Genomic DNA, 15506 nt, shown 5'->3' with positions numbered 1-15506 from the left:
ATAATGACGAACGTCCCCACCTCCTCCTTCTTCCCCCAGCTTATATATACTCAGCATGATGCCATATTGTATGGAATATCCCTTTGGCTAGTTCAGGTCAGCTGCCCTGGCTGTGTCTCCTCCCCATGTCCCATGCCCCTCCAGCCCTCTGGCTGGCAGGGCTGAGAAACTGAAAAGTCTGTGACTTGGTATAAACATCACCCAGCAACAGTAACAACCAAACCCATCAGTGTGCTGTCAGCATTGTTCTCACACCAAATCCAAAACACAGCACTGCACCAGCTACAATGAAGAAAATTAATTCTGTCCCAGCCAAAACCAGGAAAAAAATAAAGCATCAGTCAATCCAGAACATCATTACCTCTGGTTATATTTCTTGGAAATTTGTTCTCATGCACTTTTTTCAATATCTTACAGATAGAAGGAAAATTATGCCTCTTTCCTCTTGCCTCAATTCCATTTTCTTTCAATAAATGTGTTTACCGTGAGAAAACAGACTAGAAGTATTTGACGCTGAAGACAAACCTGGAGGGAGGATGTAGAAGAGCAGGAAAGCAGTGAAAAGGAGGCAGAATAAGGATCTTTATGAGCAAAAGGAAAAGGTAAAGGGACACAAGTAAGTAAAACACAAAAGGGAAAAAAGGAGAAATGGTGAAATGTATCAAACAGTAGAGAACTTTTTTTGATAGCAACCTAACTTTTAGCTTTAAAGGACAATGTCTAACTGTTGCATTAACTAATAGTCAGAGCTTTATTTTGTCTGTACAAATAAAACTCATAAGTTCTGGTACCTTTTAGCAACTATTTTTTTTTATTTTCTGATGTCTTTTTGTACCTCACACAGAGAGGTAAGATTCTTCTCTGTTGGTACAAAGCATTGCTTTGAATTTTTGTAAATTCTTATGTTGTCTTACCACACGTAATGTGAATGTTACATACGTCTGCAGACACTTAATCCTGATTTTCCTCCTATTGACATTCAAACTGTGTAACCTTAATTTCTCACAGAAAAGTGAACAATGTTCCACAAAAGCAAACATCTGTTTCTTTCATCACTTTGCTTTACCAGCAGGTTATTTCCAGAATCTTCTATCCTCTTATCCTCTTTCGTTTGAAGGAAATGAAAATTTACTGATATGATTGCTAGGAATTCTCCTTTAGCAACCTTTGAGGCTCCTTGAAGTTGTGAGGTATCCAGTGAAATCAAGTCATTACAGAGAATGTACACCACCATCCATGGTTCTCCATGTTCTGAATTATGAGCCTATATGAGATCAATATCAAGTCTCATGAAAAATATTATTGCTCTTTCTTTAAATAAAGTCTTCAGCAAAGACCATCTCTGTCTTAGGTGGCTGTGGATACATTTAATTGGTTTCTTTTTTTCCAGATTGAGTAGTTTTCCCCAAAATATGTGTCATTCTGTATCATTACCAGATAACATTACCATTCTGTACCATTACAAGATGTCATTCAGTTTCCATACTGTGGACGTGTTAACAACTGAAGATTTCCAAAAGCATGGATCCAATCCCTTTTAATGTCCTTTCCCCTCATAGTTAGAGCTTGGGGTTCCTCAGTACCCTCTGATTACCTTTCCATGGGGTTCCATGGTGCTCTTTCTTGAATGTGAACTGGAGAAATTTCTTAAATCTGGTTGTCCAAGAAAAAAATTATTCTTCTCTCTTTTGCATCTGAAAATTCATGGGAAATTTTAAAAATAAAATTGCCAACATTTTTGTGAAACTCTCTAGAGGAGGACATTTTATGGTCCAGATCTTACAGTCAGAAAACAGAAAAAGGAAAGTTAATGTCATAAACCCAAAGTCAAACAGGGGAAAAATGTGGTTGCATGTGGGATAGTACCTGAAAGATTTGGATAGTATCCCCAGCTCCTCAACCTCTTAGGTTAGGCTTATAACTTAAGCTTCTGAAAATTTACTTCACTGGCTCTGAAAACTGTTCTCTGTGCTGGTATAACATACCGCAGAAAAAAATGGAAGACATCAGAAATTTGTGATTTATTGGTTCGAGATCTGCAAGCACTTAAATGTAGAATGAAACAGGAGGGGGAGCTCTCAGTACACTGGCCAACGACGGAGGCACGCTCCAGCGCAGCAATTTTTCCCAAGCCCCCCACGAAAGGTGGATCAGCTCTCCTTTTGCTTTCAGCAGGTAAAAGGTATAATTTTCTCACCTGGAGAGTGTAACCTTCAGCATTTACTGGCGCAATAGTTACCTCAAAATTGTGTCTTCCCTTCATTAAAACCTTTCTTGATCACTGGTAATATATGGTACCTTGTTGGATTACACAGGAAAAAGCGAGCTAATTATCTTCTCACCTTTGCCTTGTTGATAAATATGTAACTTGGTTCAGCAAGCAACTATAGCAAACAGCTAGAGAAAGAGCAAGGACAACACCAGTAGCAAGGCAGAGATTCAAGAAGTGTTGCACAGCAAGAGAATCATGCGCAACTGCTTTCTGCCTCATTCTGTCTGCTAGGTCTTTACTTCACATGTTTGCAGATCAGCACCACAACCTTCTGCCCTGTGGCCCTAAATGCCAAATGCAAACCACGCCTCAGTCTGTGATCTACCGATGACAAGATCACCACTAGAAATCACATCTCCTCGTTGCAGCTCTTTCCTCATTTATTGCAAGGTGCTGCACTCACTCGGCTTGAAATCAAGTAGACTCTTGGGATGTCTGAAAAGGAAACAGCTAATTATAGAGTTACACATGCAAGTAACAGGGCAAAGAAGTTAATTTTATAAGCAAAACCAGAATCTATCGAAATCAGTCAGGAATAAATCATCCAGCTATTGCTGCATAGCAATTTTAGAGCAGGTTACAAGAACATGCAGGAGGATTGAAACAAAGGTTTAATAGGCTAGACACAGAGGGTAGACTGTATATATTTTGAATCATCACCCATTATAGATCTGTAATAAAACAGGACGATTTCTAGAGCAATAACCCTAGGTAAGTCATGTATGACTCAGAAAAAAATCTTTAAATGGTTCTAAAATTACCTGATTTTACTCACCTGGTAATTCTGCAAGTATTGTATCTTCAAAAGAGAAAACAATGGGACATTTTCTATCCTTTTATTATGAGTTGGATTCAGCCCACTGAATACGGTAAAAATCAATAGATTTTAGGTAAGCTTCAATAAGAAGAAAGGCTTAGAGAAAGATTATGAATAAAAACAATATTTGAGACAAATCAACAGTAAATTTTGATTATTAAATACTTACCAACTGTTCATGATTGGTCTCTGAAGTCAGAAAAAACAGCTGAATTAAGTCAAATGATAATACCAGTAAGAAATCTGAATAGGCGGCAAAAAGAGTTCCCAGGATAGTCCAGGGAATCGAAAGAAGATTTAGATGAGGCTTGCTTACTTTAGCAAACCAGATGCTGAGAAACAAGCATACACTACGGAAGACAAAGAGCTAGTAAAGCTGGAAAACTGAAGTTCATCCAAGTATCATCCAAAAAAAAGTAATCTTCAGATCAGACTGGAAAATTAGAATAAGGTTTCTAATTGCCAGAGAAGTAAAACAGCAACCTAACTGCTTTTAAGATCAAACTGGATACATTTCTCAAAATACGACATGGCTGCCAGCAGCAGCAGAGAGCTGTTACCCAGGACATTCTTTCTTATCTCATGTCCTTAACAAACAGCGGCCTGTCAGCACTGGCTGGTATTCCACAAACAGAAAAAGAAGCTAAATTTGTCAAATGCACTTTAGAAGTAAATTATCCACTGCAAATTATTCACTAGTTTTATTATTCTATAACTCATGCAGTGAATGTAGTTCATCTAACATTAATGAATTCTCTTAGTAGGACTAAACTAAAGATTTGTGGTTAAGCACTCAAATGACATGCATTAGACTCTCAGGGAATGCTGGCTACTATTTACTTCCCTGACATCGAGATTTTGCAGTTTGTTTGGTTTTGGGTTTGGTTTTTTTTTTAATTTTTTCTCTGGGACACATATTCTCTCCATCAAGGATATATGTAAAAACTTCTAAAATGAAAATGTACTTCAAAAGTAAGAACTGCTGGGTCCAAAACCTGTGTGTATTGATACATCCTCAAGGCCCTCCACTGACCTAGCATCTAGTCTCTCTGATGAAAGCTATCTACATATGATTTTATATATGTATTTATATATATATAAAGTTATAGGGAAACATCTAAATAGTGATCCCAAAGTTGTAGAAAAACAAACACAATAATCTCATTTATCTGTGAAAATGAAAAAAAGAGCATCAGCAATGGAAAACATTAACTGTTGTGGCAAAAGCAGAGACCACGCTAAATCAAATTGGAAATGAAGACAGATATAAAAAAAAAGAGAAGTTCTATACTCTGTCTTAATGGAAGGATCTAGAAAGTGTCTTTGAAAAATGCTCAACCACTAAACAAAGAATATCCAAATGGATAGACAAGAATTCACTAAAATTGGCGAACGGGCAAAGGGAATAAAAAGCAAATTGATCATAAAAATTTCAGTTTTCAGCTAGAAAAAACAGACTGTTAATAATACAAGAAAGCAAAATCTCTTTCACAGTGGGTGACTTCCATTTTCATCCGCAGCTTTCAAACATTTTGACAAAAAAAATGCATATATAAGATGATTTTCTTTTCAACCAAATTTTGGGTCAACCACTAACAAAAAAGAACTTGTTTTCAGGCTATTAATATTAAGCATCACTCTGAATGGAATTAATAGCAGAATGGAGGAGGATAAACTGGGATCAGAGAAAGATGCTGAAGCTTATTGAAGGGTCTGTTTGTCATCACACCTAGGCGATTTGCCATAGCGTCCTATGAATTTACTAAATAGGGGCTTGAGCTACAGATTTGGAGGCGTGGGTGTTGGAGTTTGATGTGTAGCTGTACTTAATTGATAGAAGAGCTTTCATGGGAAAGTTTTGTTTTATTTATTTGTAGTTGTTCCTAATTTTCTTTCTGATTTGGATCTGGTTTACTTGTGGTATATAGATAAGAAATTATTGGTTCAGTCATGCTGTTGATGTGAATGACATGGCTTCTTGTTTTGTTTGCTTCTATCACCAGCAACATGCCTGCTGCCAACACTGTTCCTGTATTTTATTCAAGGATGGTTCAAGATATTAAGAAGTTATTAACAGCCTTAGGAGCAGGAACAGAGGCCATGTATCAGGTACACATCCTGAAGCTTCATTCGGTCTGCTGCTCCGTCTTTCCAAGACAACAGTTGTTTCTGTTTCTGCAAAGCATCAGAAATGTGGAAGGCCCCTTACTGACACATGTTATAGAACAGCTTTGGACAGTAGCTGGAGAGCTCTGAGCTCCTGGAAGCTAGATCTCGCATTTCCTGGGGTACCACACACATGCATTTTTGCATGGCTACTTGTTTTTCACAGAGCTTATTCCTGGCATTATGTAGTGTTCATGATCCAAACCAGTCTTCAGGAATGGAGGTATGAATCACTGAAATGAGCCTGGGCATGCTACAGTTAAGCAATTTTCCTCTTGTCCAAATCTTCTGAATCTGCATGGTCCAAAAATGGCCAAGTGGAGAAAGTAGAAGAGCCTACCCTTACTCAGAAGTACTTAATTTACGGTCATGTACCTTTAAAATTCATTATCCATTTGCAGATACAGGTCTTTGTGCTCCACTGTTTACACTTCTAAATCAAAAGAATTCTTTACCTAGCAAATTTAAGTGAAGCTCGGGCTCTGCAAGTGGAGCGACCCAATCAGAAAGAAAGAGAAGGAAATAAAACCAAAACAGTGAAATGACCCCCCTCGTTTCCTCTGAAAGAAGAAAGTTAAGGTGTGGGTCATTTGCAGATTTAGTTTTGGAGCACGTTGGGAGGTACTCGGCTACAGCTAAAATGGCTGCCATTATAAAATCTTGGGTAGATGAGATGCATAGTAGATAAAGTGGTAACCAGTGTCTCCCTTGGAGCACTTTAACAACTTGGTCTGATTTCGTAAGCGGTCTGATTGTACATGTGCAAATGCTTCCATATAAAGGTTAGGCACCCATTGTTATTGCAGCGTCTGTTAAAAAAGATAGCCATATCGGTTGCTAGGAGATGGCAGACTTCTCCTGGAGAAAAATCACTCCTGATAAAAAAAATGATTTTACATAAAGACCCTCTTAAATATAAATATCTTTGACAGCAGCTATTATTATTCACTGAGCTCCTTCACAACTGAATAAATGGCAGAAAAATATATTATTTGAATACCATTATATCCTAAAGCGTTAAATAGATTTTTCTCCCTTTTCTCCCCTCCCTTTTTTTGTTACTCCGAAGTGGTATTTGCTTCCAGCTAAAATTGCTGCCTTCCTTTTTCTATAGACCATTCCATGAAAGAAACATTCAGAGAACTGAGCTCAAAAATTGAACTCACTTGTCTTCCCTTCCACCGTAAAACCAGCTTCACTTAAAATGAATTGTACAGTAAGATAAACACTTTATCAGGAAGGAACTTGGATGCAAAAAAAGACAAAAAAAAACCTGCAGCAAGTCTTCACAAATGGATGGCTGGGAGAAGGCAGGTGGGAGGCTGTGCCACATGAAAGCAACCAACCGTCCAATTTCATTTCAATAATGTTTGTAATTTTCTTCCTACTGGGGTGGCTGGAAGTACAGCTGCCCTATAGTTGTGTCCATGTGCTCAGCTTTTGGTGAAAATGACCTTAACAAATAAAACATGAAACAAACTATATACTTGCTGTTTTAAACTTGTGTAGTCAATAAATGAAACAATAATCTTTCCTAATTTAGTGTGCTCATAGTTGCTATTGTGGACATGAGAACTCCCCAGCTGCAGAACACAAAGGCATGCTGCCTGCACAATATGGGGTTTCAGCAGCTGTGCTTTCCATTGACTGGAGCTGGGAGAAATGTAGATCAAATACCGACAATAAAAGATCGATGTTGTAAATATTAGCATGAGAAAGAGTGCACCAAACTCTGAGTGTGTCCTTTTTTTGTGTGGTTGTAATAAAGTTTCTCAAGAATTCTGCATGCAGGGGGCCGTGTGTGTGCACGCATGTGTGTGAAGTGCCTCCGAATCAGGCAGCAACATGTTTCCTTAAACAAATATTGACAGGAATCCTTCAGTTTATTTGGAATTTTCCTGAGAAAGCTGCAACAATACGGTAATACCTCTTCACTGCTTTTCACACAGTTGTTTCAACTGTTGGCACCAGGAAATCCTTATTGTTTTAATCAATACCACTTGGAGTGATGACATGTTTCTTTTTTTCTTCTAGTGACAGACACGGTGCATTTCCTTGCACAAAGTTCTCATAAGGGGCTTTCGTGCTGTGCTGAGTACATCCAACAGCAAATGTGTATTTGCCAGAGGGCTGAAATAAAGGGTCACCATTTTTTCCTCCTCCATTTTTTATCCTGATACTTTATGCTTCATTGCTGTACTTTCAAATTCACAAATGACCCCGAGAAAAGCAATGGGACTACTGTCAACAGTTACAATGAAACATCTGAGGAATATCTGGAAGCAGGAGTTGTTCATTTAGTGAAGCTTTGAATTTAACCTTGATACTGCCTTCCTCTTCCGTCTCCTTTCTACTACTTTCACTTGAACAAAAACCATGCAGTAATGCTTTAAATGCATTCTTTAATGCTTTACATTAATTACAGACTTGATTAAAGTTATTAAGGTAATTTGAATGTAATATGTGTATACTCAACTAATATACTATGATGAATGTTATTACAGCACCATACTTTGCTCTGCAATTGGATACAGTATATAGCGCAAACAGAAAGGAGGGCTAAGAAATGTCTTCTCTTAAGGCATGTGGAAAAGAACTCAGTCTTTGTCACTGTGCTGGTGACAGCAAGGGAATACTCCATTTCTACTGCTCATAGAACAGGCAGGGCCCTCACTCCCTGTTCCCACAGACCCCAGGCAATGAAGGAATTCACCACCCGCAGCACTCCTGTCAATGTTTGGGGCAAAAAGAAAAAATGCACTTGTTTGCATAGTGCTATATGTGTTCGCTGCCCAGCACAATGAATAACTGTGCAAAATAAATATTTCTGACTTCAAACTTTTACAACTTAACACATGCCCTTTAAAGAGCTTAATTGCAGCAGCTGCACATCCACTGATCTGCTGAAGCTTATGTGTTTTGACATCCTCTTCATTCCTTTTTTTCTGCCTTGATCAAGTAAAATTGTAGCTTCCAAGCTTCATTCAGTTAAGTATTGCAAAGCAAACAGCATTTTGTGCTTTCCTTTTTTTTTCCCCTCCCATTTCTTCTCTTTTTCCATGACTGAGACTTCCTGTTTACCTCTCACAGACCTTGGCATCACCCTTCAGTCCCAAACCTCCTCCTTCTGTGCCATCCTGTACCACTCCATACAAAAATGTTTCTTTGACAGTAGCTTTAATGAAAGTGGGATTAAAGCCCACTTTATTTGTTTCACAAGGCTCAAGCCTATGAGTTGCTGAATGCATTTTCCTTTCATTGATGCTTGTGTATAAGTAACTGCATCATGGTTTGCATTTCTGTAATTAAGGCTCAAAAAGCCCTAGAACCATCTCATCTTATTTTGCTGGTGTAAAACCGATGAGAGTAACTGAAGGAAGTAGCAGTAATGCACATTTTAGTTTCTGAAATGGTGTAGGTATCACATGGAGCATACAAATGGTTGGATTGCTGTTTTTTTCAATCTCTGAACTAATTTCTCTGTTTCAAACACGACCGGTCTAAGATCTCAAACAGTCAGTTCAAGGAGGGAAAAAATAATTACTGACACTTAGATCTTGCAATAATACAATAAATATGTTTTCCATTCTGCTAAGTTATAAATCAGTCACGAGGTAAATGCCTGAAATCAATTATTTTTTAGAACACTCATAATTAACCATCTTATCTGGGGCAAATGCAGATCCTTATTCCCTAAAACAATGTTTAAGGGCAAATACCTTTATCTGAAAAGAGTAGAGATCATGGTCATTTCCCTGGAAATTGTTCCAAAAGTGAGAACTCTATGAGTTGTAAATTATTATTGCTATGTTGGAAGATTAATGAGGACCTTCCTAAAAAAGTTTATAAACTGAAAAAAGAATTAAGGCATGCATAGCACTTTGTGTATTTGTAAGACTTAAATTCAATAGAAGAAAGCATACAATAAACATGAAGGGGAAAAAAGCAATATATCAGGAAGAACACCTACAGATTACCTCCTTTTTTTTGTTCCAAGTGTACATAAATTAATTGCTGCTTCATATACAGAAGCAACTTTGGACAATGGGACTATGACTGTAAAATGCTCTTCAAAAAGAACTTTGTGAGATTTGTCCATGTTAAGTTTGAACAAATTTTTTCTGAAATTCCTTTTAAAAATGATGAACAACTCTAGACTGCAGGACATACCTGGTTTTGTGTTGTAGTCAACCACGAAAATTAAGAAACACATTTTGAAATGTCTTGAACTACAGCCTATCTGACTATGATGGACATTTGGTTTTAACATCACCAGTGTTTAATGCCAATTCTCTAACAAATGCATGTAGCTGGGTAGGACACAGCCGGGTACACAGCTGAGTACAGCACAAAACTTTCAAAGTGTTAGGGATGGTAAAATTACCTTTGACTTCAGTGGAATAGGACATACTTCACTTAAATAACTGACTCACAACACTTTTGACATTTATCCCATCCATCTCTTTAAAAACACATCTAATTAGTTGAACTTGATCCAGGCAAGTTTTAAAAATTGCAATAAAAATAAATAAATCCCTTGATATACCCGTTTTACTAGCAATAAATAGAGAAAAGTCTGAATCTAAATGCTAGCTTTGACCCCTGCTCCTGGCACAAAGTTAATGTGCAGAAGGAAAGAAAAAAAAAAGAAAAAAAAAGTCTTTTATCAAAAGTCAATTCAAAGCTCGATATAAAGTTCAAACCTTTTGCAGCATACATTATCATTAAGATGAAATATTTAGTGGCTCTATATTCTGGTCATCTTTTGACAATAACCTAAAATGTCTCAGAGGTGGCGGGTGCTGGAGAATTCAGTCACTTTTTAAAGAATATCTCATTTTTCAGGAAGAATGGTTGAAAACTGCTAATTTGTATTAGCATACCATTAATTAAATTGCACTTCCCATTTTAAAGTCCTGAACAAATTTTATAAACATTAAAAATTTTAGCTGCTTTGAATCATTTACAGTAGCTTTATAAAACCTTGAAGCATTGCTATTTAATAGCCATCTCCATCTCTTGCCCAGTGAATGGGTATAACTCTTTGTCTTGTGGACAATAGGAAGTCACATTTTGGGCTTCATGCAATATTCTTCAGAGATAAGTTCATCACAAATTATAGCTACTAATAATGTTTCAGGCTTCCCTATGTGATAGTTGCAAGGTGAACACAAGGTTGGAGTAAAATTAAAGTAGAACCAATCTTACACTTTCTTCAGATTAAAACCTCACTAATATCTAATATTTGAATTTAAGCAAATGTTTAAAAAGTAAAGCTCTTGTGATTATTATATGAGCATTAAAGCAAAGTGGAATTTGGATTCCTAAAATCCCATTCCATTCACATGGATATACACACAGGAGATGTCACATTTTGGAAAGCATTCGCTGAGAAAAAAAGCTTTTAAATGCTTGTTTTTGTTTGAAACTCCACTCATGGAGATAATTCACATGCACGAGGCAGGAAAAAAGATACTTCTCCGTGGGGTTTCAGAACAGCACTCCAAACAAAGAACACTCTGAGACTTTCAGTATCATCATCACCCATTGTGTTACATTTCCATGAGACTTGACCAACCAAAGAGGATTAGGCTGATCTGGTATCAAAGGCTAAGATCTTTGATATTTCATGTCCGTTGCTATCAGCCATACTTACAAAGAGTGTCTTCTCCATGACCAGTCCCACTCCAATCAGCAGGTTCAGTTGTGACAGCTAGTCATCACTGGAGCAGGTGACAGTTGTGCCATTGCAGGAGACAGCAGTGGGGAAACCTCTGCTTCTGAGAAGTATAGCCCAGGTCTCTCTCCTGTAAAGGAGAACATAACCATGGACACCTTTGCCAGATCTTCTGATGAGCGTTAAGGGCTTGGGCCGAGCATGGCTCCCTTGTCTCATCCATTCCCTTCATCTTTCTTTTCTGTAATGCCACAGAGAACAAAAGAGCAGCTATTTTGCACTTGCCTGAGTAGAAAGTTCTGGATAACACTTATATAATGCAACACTTGAGAAGATAACCATAAATTTTAAGTATATATTTAAACAAATAAACTATAAACTTTTCCACCTGAATATACGCAGAGCAAAACGTTCAGTGAAAATAATGGAATGAAGCTGAAGTTAACTTAAAAAACCAGCTGCATTAACAATGGAAAGCTACTTTTTTTTCTTTTTCTTTTTTTTTTGCTTTTAATTCTCTCTCCTCTGGCAACAATGTTCCAGAGAAACCAGCTTCACAGAAAATGAGCAAGCAAACAAGTGTCTAGTGACTAGACCTACACTGGCAGTAAGGACTGCCCAGATGAGATCTAATGCCATTTTGAGGCTGATTTCACAGAGGAAATGAACCCTTTGATTTATTTGATTTATTTGAATATTTGACTGACTCTTGTTTCCTTGTCTTCAGTGATTACTTTTTTTTAAGTCTGAGAGTAAGATCCAGATTGTTGTGACAATTGTGAGAACAAATAACTATTTATACATATACTTAGAAGAAAAAGTGCTACTGCTGATTATTATGAAACTGGCTAAAATCAGCAAAACATGTTGCATGGGAAACCAGTTCTTTCCTCTTCCTTTACATCTCAAACTTGGAAACAGAACTGCAGTAATCTATTGGTGATACAGTGATGTAGGCTCTAGTACTTCAGCCAAGTCTGTTGGACTCCATACTCTTACCTGAGTGTTCATGTAATTCTGCCTTTCCTGTTTTGTAGGAATGTGAAGACGACTGACTCATTTGCACAAAATGTCAGCAGCTAGAAAACTTGAATAATTTTCCCTTTTGTTCACAACCACCTAAACTGTGTAAGAAATAACTCTGTACGCTTTGGTCTTGAAAAAATCCACCAGATGACTCCTGGCTTCTTAAATGTATAACTCACGCCTCAGTTAACCTGTATTTCCTTGAAAATACCAGCCCCTGATTGTGTGGAATTGAGGGTAAAAAACTACTGGGGAAGGGAAGCCTCAGGGATCAGCTTTCCCTGGAGCCAGCTAGTCACACCTGCACACATACACGTACACACATACAACCCATGCTTCTCACAGCAGAGTTGTGTTTTGTGTGCATTTTATTTTGTTTTTACAGTTAAACTGAGGTTTGCATGCACAAAATTACAATATTTTTTTCTTAGTTGCATGATGAATAAGGGCCACGGTTTGTATGTTTGCTCTTGAGTGACAAAACATAGGTATTTAAGAATAAACACTAGAAAGAAGGGATACGTTTTTGGTTTTAAACAGCTGTTTTAAAGTGTTATGAGGGAGTGAAATTAAATTTAATAATCTCTCTTCCTTCCTCTACTTTTGAAATCATAAGACAATGTGGTAGGACATGTGTTTCAGATCTAGTGTGGTATTTTCAGATGTAGACAATTCATTATCCATCGCTCTCCTTTTCTGCATAAACCATGATTTTTCTAAGTACAAAATTGTCCGCTAAATTGTCCCCAGGTTACACAACACAAAACAGCATTTGTGTATAATAAGGCATTACATCCACCTGTTATAAGATAGTGTTTATTCTGCACATTTTGTTTTCTCTGTTGGATTACGGCCAGTAAACTCAATAGTTTGTTGGAAAGCAAAGGATCTTACATGTGAAATTGTCCAATTTATTATATGTGAGTTTAATCAACTGTCAGCCCTTTTTCAAGGGAGTAGAAGGGAGGTTATTCCATGCTTTTTAATGGATATTTTTCCAGTGAAAAATTAATTCTTAATATCTTTGTCATATCCTAACTCACATGTGTGTGTGCTTAATTCAGGCCACAGGGTGTGAGCTAACTTACACAACCAGCTACAGGACTTCTGCACCCACATTAACCACACACTTGAAAATGCTCATCAGTTGCACTATCTACCTGCTTTTTCTGACTTACACAATGTTTTCTGGACAATTTTGATCATACCTGTGCCCATCTTTATGCCTACATGTAGCAGTATGCCTCAGGGCATCACCCCTTCTTGGACCAGATCAGCCCAACCAGGAGAACTTTACCACACAGAAGCTAAATCTTTTGACTGAATGTCCATTTAAATCAGTCAGTTGAGTACAAAGCAGCAAGTGACATAACATTTTTTTCTCTCCCCCGCAGAACAGAACTGTGCTTAATTAGGCATTTAAGAGAGACTTAACTTCTACAGTTCTCACCACACATGTTATTTTCAAGCAGCTCAATGATCTGAAACACCAATTAGTTTCAATTCACACCTATTATCCTCCTTTAGTTCACCCTTAATTCAAAGTCCAAATTCCCTTCCTTGTCAAAAAGTGATAATTTTGTCTTTTTGTAAGTGTTTCCTCTGAAGTTCTGAAAACTATAGTGCCAAATGCCATTACTTAAAACTTCATACGGAGGCCTTACACCATTTGCCAAGTTCCCTGTTTTCATGGCTTTATGCTCAGCATATTCTCTTGCTTTCCCTCTGTTAATGAACAGTATTTCAACTCCCTTGAAACATACTCTCTCTTCAACACTCCTCTTCCTAAACCAGGTATAAATTTTTACATGACACCACCAAAGGGGACTAAGATGGCTGCAGTCTCATAAAACACTGCAAATAAATGTGGCAGAAGTTAAAGCAGAAAGGCTGAAACATCCCATCTTCCCCTTTCTCACACATCACAAGCCATTCGGCAATAACATCAGAAAAGCACTCGGTGTTTAATATAAAAACAGCAGAAGCTGTCAAAATCTACATGAGTTAAGGATGCTTACAAAAAAAAAAAACCTCCTCTATTATTTATCAGTTAATTTCCTGACCACTCATATTCACCAGTCAATAGTCCAAAGGGTGAGGAATTTTTTTTTATTTTTTTTTTTTTACGATATATGCTTATCAGCCCATAAAATCCATGATATCCACAGATCTGTGGGCACAGGTTACGGTAATCCCTTATTTGTTCCAAGTATTATTATTACTTAATACCTAAAGTAATGGGGGGGAATATATATTCCTTAAATATGCCTTTTGTCTGAATGTCTTTTCTGCAACTTAAATCAGGTCACACTTAGTAGAAGAATCAGAAAAAAACAATTCAGTATCAACATAGGCACTTTTAAAATGCATTTGTTATTACTATATAGCACTATTTTTTCCTTTTGAAAAGTAATGCTCGTCAATTCTGCTGACTGATTATCTTAATTGCCCTTATTAACTTTTTTAATAGTTTATTCTACATAATCATAAAATTGCTCAGCTGTTGCTTAGTTTGTGAATGCTTATTTTTAATTTTGTGAGAAATATAAGAGGTGGGATGACATTTCAAAACTCCTGCTGATGAACTGACAATACAGAATTACCCATCACTGCCAAATAACTTTCCCTCCATATACAGTAAAAGGTTACTTACCTGTGCACCTGATGCTCTTTCATACACATTGTCTATACAAATTAGCATGTTGCATATACTGCTTCCAGCCACTGCAAAACAAAAAATAAGTTAAACATTAATCTTTTCTGTTAAGCTGCCAGTGTTGCTCAAAATCTGCTGGAGTGCCTTTTAAGTCCAGCCCACCATCAAATCTCTACACATTTCATGTCTATCTGACAAGTTTTACATGTGATTCTCTTTATTATGGTGACAGACTACATAAAAATGTATAGTGTTTGTATTTTTTTTAAAAAAAATAAACCACGAAACAACAAAACAAAGCCGTTTGTGGTGGTTCTTTTTTTCCAAAAAGTGGAGAGACAGTTCTACACTTGATGATGGAATTTTCAGAAAAAGATGATATGAATCTGTTGGTTTGGCTGGAAATCTGGAACTACCTCCAATATGAACCACGGGCATGTCTTATTTTGGCACAAATGTAAACCTCAGTTTGTATGTATGCATGCTATATGCTACTGCCAAACAAACTATCTCCAAGTTCAGTCTTATAAGTCTCTACCACACTTGCAGTCAAATGTACATATCAAAGGAAAAATTGAATTATCCCTCATATCAGCAGCTGAGAGATCTAGCATATGTACAAGGGTCAAAATATGCAGACAACTGTATTAGAGACACAAATAACCTCAACGCCAGATGAAATCTAAAATCCAGACTAGAATACATCAAAGATGGACTACCCACTTGAGACAATTTCTATTTACATTTATAGAACTACCTTCTCATACTCATTTTCCAAAATGGAAAGGCTAGATAGTGCAGAGTAACAGCAAAGTATTCAAGTCCCAGAAAACTGTTAAACAAAATGATCCTTCTCCATGTGCGAATTTGCACAGTCTCTCCACACCATTTG

At 37.1% G+C, this 15506-nt stretch overlaps 1 long non-coding RNA gene across 1 annotated transcript; it reads right to left on the bottom strand.

Annotated features, from left to right (window-relative positions):
• Positions 1-281: 281 nt before the first annotated feature.
• On the bottom strand, positions 282-14688 carry LOC119143826. The gene is made up of 3 exons (XR_005102837.1): positions 14612-14688; positions 10912-11173; positions 282-3167 (listed from the first exon to the last, which is right to left on the bottom strand). It is a non-coding gene; the product is annotated as an uncharacterized LOC119143826 (long non-coding RNA).
• Positions 14689-15506: the final 818 nt, after the last annotated feature.

Source organism: Falco rusticolus, chromosome 2 (assembly GCF_015220075.1).
Source record: "Falco rusticolus isolate bFalRus1 chromosome 2, bFalRus1.pri, whole genome shotgun sequence".
NCBI lineage: Eukaryota > Metazoa > Chordata > Aves > Falconiformes > Falconidae > Falco > Falco rusticolus.
The sequence above is the reverse complement of the archived record's forward strand: the minus strand, read 5'-3'. Positions and strand labels throughout refer to the sequence as shown.